This window comes from Dysidea avara, chromosome 3, assembly GCF_963678975.1.
Source record: "Dysidea avara chromosome 3, odDysAvar1.4, whole genome shotgun sequence".
Classification (NCBI taxonomy): domain Eukaryota; kingdom Metazoa; phylum Porifera; class Demospongiae; order Dictyoceratida; family Dysideidae; genus Dysidea; species Dysidea avara.
The window spans coordinates 24,053,956-24,059,800 of record NC_089274.1 but is presented as its reverse complement, the minus strand read 5'-3'; positions in this window follow the sequence as shown (position 1 = coordinate 24,059,800).

Here is a 5,845-nt window from a genome sequence, read left to right as displayed (position 1 = left end):
TTTGAGTATATAAGGCCATAGAAATAGAAAGCAATGAAACAAGGGAGGTCATCAACACCTGTAGCTAATTTAAAATGTTTACTGCAATGTCAGTCAACATCTAAACTATCTGTTATGTATGGGTGAGATACCCTTCTCATTATGGTCGAGATCTGAGGACTTAGCGGCACCAGTATGGATTTCTACATACCAACTGTATTAATGCCAGCTGTAGAATCACACTATCACAGTATAATATATGCTAAGGAGTTATCAGAAGTGCATTGTTAAGGCTCAACAGAACTAAAAAAGCATTACTGATAGAACTAGTGATGAGTGTGTGCAGATCTAGTAATGATGAAAGTTTCGTTTGTGCTGGACTTACAGAGGGCCTTATTGAGTGTTGGATGTCACCTCTACTGCAGTCAGGAAGCAGCTTACAACATGCAAAGCATGTCAATCTAGTGGGTATGGTAGTATGCTGCCCAGGGAAATTAGACCGTCTGAGATTGAATTTGAAAGTGATTTCAGCAGTTAAAATGTGTTTGACTGTTATATTAGAATAAGTGTTCTATTAGAGTATCCTGATCTTGCTTAACCAGTTTCTGGAAACCTCAGAAACTCCCCCTGGAGCTGCCCCTGGACAGACTCTTACTATTGTATATAGTAAGTTGAACTAAACAGCAAATAAATGGCTATGAACTTTTGTAATGCAAGCTTTTAATACATCTAAAAGGTCCAGTGTTACTTCTCAGTTCAACTACCAATATTTGGTGAGGTAACTGCCTCACCTGCCTACATTGTAGCTATGCCCATGATTGACAGGTGGTTCTTCTTGCAAGGTATCCAGTGCTGTGGTTAGACAATATGAATTCCTAGCCACTCTTTACAAACTTTAGCCAGAGAGATTCTTTGTGATGTACGAAATATTATCATCATGTTATTAGTAAATTTGATTCAAGGTACAAATGTTAGCAGATTCTTGATGGTAGATATTTAGTAGTGGCCCACGTGTTGGGCAAGTTACTTTTTAAAATAACTAGTTACATATTACATATTACTTGCAACTGAACTATTTAGTTACAGTTACATATTACCCATAAAATAAAGTAACTATAATAATATTACATATTATATTACTTTGTGTCCACAGCCTTAAGCTGTCACGTGTGAAACTACCACCGTATCACGTGACATGATTTCATTGTTGGGCAATGTGCACATCTTGGTTATAAGCTTCATTCAGTAGGTTTCAATACTTCGTTGTGGCTAGGCATTACTCAGTGGATTACTAACGAGATTAGTAACTTCGTTACTTGTAGTAATAATATTACGTAATATTAGACTCGTTACAGTAACTATATTACTTAGGTAACGCGTTACATTTGTAAGTAAAGTAACTTGATTTATATTACCTGTTTTTATAGCGTATTTCGTTATATTACTTAGGTACCTCAAAAGTAATAATATTTCGTTACGCGTTACTCCCAACACTGGTGGCCCAACACTGCTATCACATAGTAAAACATCTGTTTTTGTGCTGACCCAATGACAAAACAGTGCATGCTCTGGCTGTATACTAGTTGCTCACCGCCAATCCATATATGGCAGCATACTTCATCTGTTGTCTGAAGAGAAAGTGGCATGGCCACAACAGACTAGTAGAGTCAATCCAATGGTCCCAGCATAGAATCTGGTTTCTGTGGTCCTGGAACAGAGGTGTAAAAGTCCGAGTGGGTCAATGAAGGTGAATCCATGGCAGAATTATATTTTGTTGAGTCAGTCTGGCAATACTCACCCCTTCAAAAAGAACAACAGAAGCTTGCACACACACATGCAGTAGTACGCACGGGATTGCTTGAGTGTGGGATTGTAAGGGGTCATTCTTTACATGTACTCATAAAACTGTCAACACACTGTACTTAACCAGTTCTACTCGTCTGGTCTCTTGCGTGGGAATTATTTGGGATGCTTTGCATCTGTGGAAGCTGGTGCAATGTATTGAGAGACCCATCTGTATCAGATAAGTCCCATACAAGTATTAATTATTGTGATAATATTCCTGTAGTGTGCTTTATTTTAAATCTCTGTACCTGTTATTATAAAGTGCCCAGCTAGTTATTAATATAATAACTATGGTTACAGACAAAAGTGTAACTGTTACATCTTTGTCTCATCTCTCTTGGGTGTGATGCATGTGACTGGCCTAGCCCAAGCCCAAGACAACACGTGGCCATATATACCCCTTAGCTTGTGTGCTAATAGCATTGGCAAGAATAAATAATAATTTACTGTAGGATGAATTTTACTTGTGTATACCATGTCCTGTGTACAATATCCTCTACTTATATAGCTGCATGTGGGTCTCAAGAATGCCAAATGATGACACAGGTAATTTTAACTATTAGGAAGGACGTTGGTGAGCTGTGAAATCAGGTGACCAACATGAAATTGCATTAAGGGAAAGTCCATGCAGTGAGCCATTACCAATCAGTGTTATTATCACAATTTTTAATTTACAACAACTTCATAAATATTATAGACTGTTATATTCAATTACTTGCTAACGAATTTACTCAAGATGAGAAAGAAAGCTGATGACTATTTTCTTAAGTTGTAATTTTGTCTTATATCTCTAATTTTGTTCACAGAGCAGCACATCGACACTCCAGCGTTTACAGCGTCAACCATGAAGGAGTGAGTGAATCGCACAAACAGTTAAAAAAGAGGTGCACATAAACTATAGATAGTCAGATACTGTAATACCAAGAGTAAATAATTTACTCTTGGTAATACGCAAGCTGTATTATGTTGACTGCATATGTCCTTTCATAGAAGAATTACATGCAGGACATGGAGGGACAATGAAAGTAATCAGGTGTTACATGTTCTACTAACTGTAGTGTGAACAGACTATTAGCCTTGCACATGCACACGCACATAATTGTATTAGGCACGATATAGAATCACGTGATTGTTGATGTTGTAATGACACGTTTATATGTGATTGATCCCGAATTGTACATGGTGTCAGAAGTGGGATCAAAAGCACCCTACCAGTAAAAGACTGATGGCTACTATGAATATCGACCCTCCCAAACCGTTCAACTTTAAAGATCCGGACGATTGGCCAAGATGGAAGAAACGCTTCCAACAGTTTCGCGAAGCGTCTGGCCTTTCAACTGGCAGTGAGTCACGCCAAGTCAGTATGTTACTTTACTGCTTAGGCGAAGAAGCAGATGATGTTCTGACTTCTACAAACATAACGGAAGAGGAGTATGAAAGGTTTGACGATGTATTGGCGAAATTTGACCAGTTTTTTAAGGTTCGACAAAATGTTATTTTCGAACGAGCAAAGTTCAACAAGAGAGCACAGCTGGAAGGTGAAAGTGCTGAACAATATATCACCACATTATATCACCTTGCTGAAACGTGCAACTACCGGAATATGAAGTCAGAGATGATTCGTGATAGATTAGTGGTTGGTATCCGGGATCAACGTCTTTCTCAGCAATTACAAATGGACCCCAACTTAACCTTAGAGCAGGCAAAAACTAGAATACGTCAAAAGGCAGCTGTTAGCCAACAGCAAGAGATTTTAAGGGAGAAACCAGAAGTGCTATCTACAAATGACCTAGAGGACATTAGGTACAAGCGTAGGAATTCTACTAAGAAACCAGAGAGCACGTCGTCACGTACTGAATCATTTAAAAACTGTACACGTTGTGGAAAGGGTAAGCACTCAAGAGATAAATGTCCTGCTCGAGATGTAGCTTGTTATAAATGCCACAGACGAGGACATTACGGTAGTATGTGCATGTCAAAGAGAGCAGCTGACACAGTGGAACTATACGATGACCCAACTCAGCCGTTAGGAGATGTTGAGGAAGAGGAAGATGACAATTTCCTTGGTGCTGTAACTACTCGACAACAGACACAGTGGCTAACAGAGCTCAGGGTAAATGATTTGCCAGTTACTTTTAAAATTGACACAGGGGCGGAAGTCTTAGCAATTAGTGAAGCCACCTTTACTCAGCTACAAAATGTCAAAATAGAGAAGACCACTAGGAGATTGTATGGTCCAGCTATGTCACCTCTGACAGTATTGGGACAATTTACAGCAAGTCTCACTTCCAAGCATGTTTCCTGTAAGCAGAATGTATTTGTGGTAAAAGATCTAAAGCGCAATTTATTGGGGCTGCCTGCTATCACATCGTTGAACCTGGTATCAAGATTAGATTCATTGCAACTCACAGCTAAGGAAATCCAGAGACAATATCCTCAGCTTTTCCATGGTCTTGGCACATTTGGGGAGGAGTACGAAGTGTCACTTGCAAAAGATGCCAGACCATTTGCGCTCCACACAGCCAGGAATGTGCCACTACCTTTACGCAATAAAGTGCAAGCTGAACTTAATCGAATGGAATCACTGGGTGTCATCTCCCCTGTTTGTGACCCCTCTCCTTGGTGTGCTGGCATGGTGGTGGTCCCAAAATCTTCAGGACAAGTGCGAATATGTGTGGACCTCAAACACCTAAATGAGAGTGTCCAAAGAGAATTTCACCCCTTGCCTAGGGTAGAAGAAACCCTTGCCCAACTCACTGGAGCTCAAGTGTTTTCGAAATTGGATGCCAACAGTGGGTTCTGGCAAATACCACTTGCCACAAAGTCACGTCTGTTGACTACATTCATAACCCCCTTTGGGCGTTATTGTTTTAATGTGTTACCCTTTGGCATTACCAGTGCCCCGGAATTGTTTCAACGTCGCATGAGCTCATTGCTACAGAGATTGCCAGGAGTGGTTTGTATGATGGACGATGTCCTGATATTTGGCAAGGATCAAGGTGAGCATGATGCACGCTTAGAAACTGTGTTGAAGTGTTTGGTTTCTGCAGGAGTAACTTTAAACCCAAGCAAATGTGAGTTTTCCAAACCAGAAGTAAAATTCTTGGGACACATTATAAACCACAAGGGTGTCATAGCTGATCCTGCTAAGACAAATACAATTCTTCAGATGAGCCCACCCAAGAATGTGTCAGAGATGCGGCGTTTTGTCGGTATGACCAACCAATTATCCAAGTTCATTCCATGCAGTGCTGACCTTATGAAGCCTCTAACTGAGCTACTCAGCTCTAAACGCACATACTTGTGGGGACCAAGTCAGAAAGAAGCTTTTGCCAAGGTTAAAGAGGTATTGACAAACACCCCACTTCTTGCACTGTACGACCCTAGTGCAGATACTAAGGTGTCTGCAGATGCATCTTCTTTCGGTTTAGGAGCAGTTCTCCTACAAAGATCAGGAAGTAATTCAGAGTGGCGGGCCGTCTCCTTTGCTTCACGCACCATGACTGAGACAGAAATGCGCTATGCGCAAATTGAAAAGGAAGCACTGGCACTCACATGGGCCTGTGAGAGATTTTCTATGTACCTGTTGGGTAGGTCATTCGTCCTTGAGACAGACCATAAGCCATTGATTTCACTATTTGGACAAAAAAATCTAGATGCCTTACCACCACGGGTTTTACGATTTCGTTTACGCTTAATGCGATATGATTACCAGATAATTCATGTTGCAGGGAAAGCTTTACTCACTGCCGACACCCTTTCTAGAGCTCCCCTAAGAATAGAATTCTCAGAGTCCACTGATTTGCAAAAGGCAGTAGAACTGTTTGTTTCTACAGTGATGGAATCTCTTCCAGCAAGTTCTGATCGACTAGAAGGTATACGTCTATCTCAGAGTGAGGACCCTGTTTTGTCCCAGGTAATGCACTTTTGTCAAGAAGGGTGGCCAGCCAAGCACACAGTCAAAGGTATGCTCAAACATTATTGGTGTATACGTAGTGAACTGTCTCTTCATAATCAATTA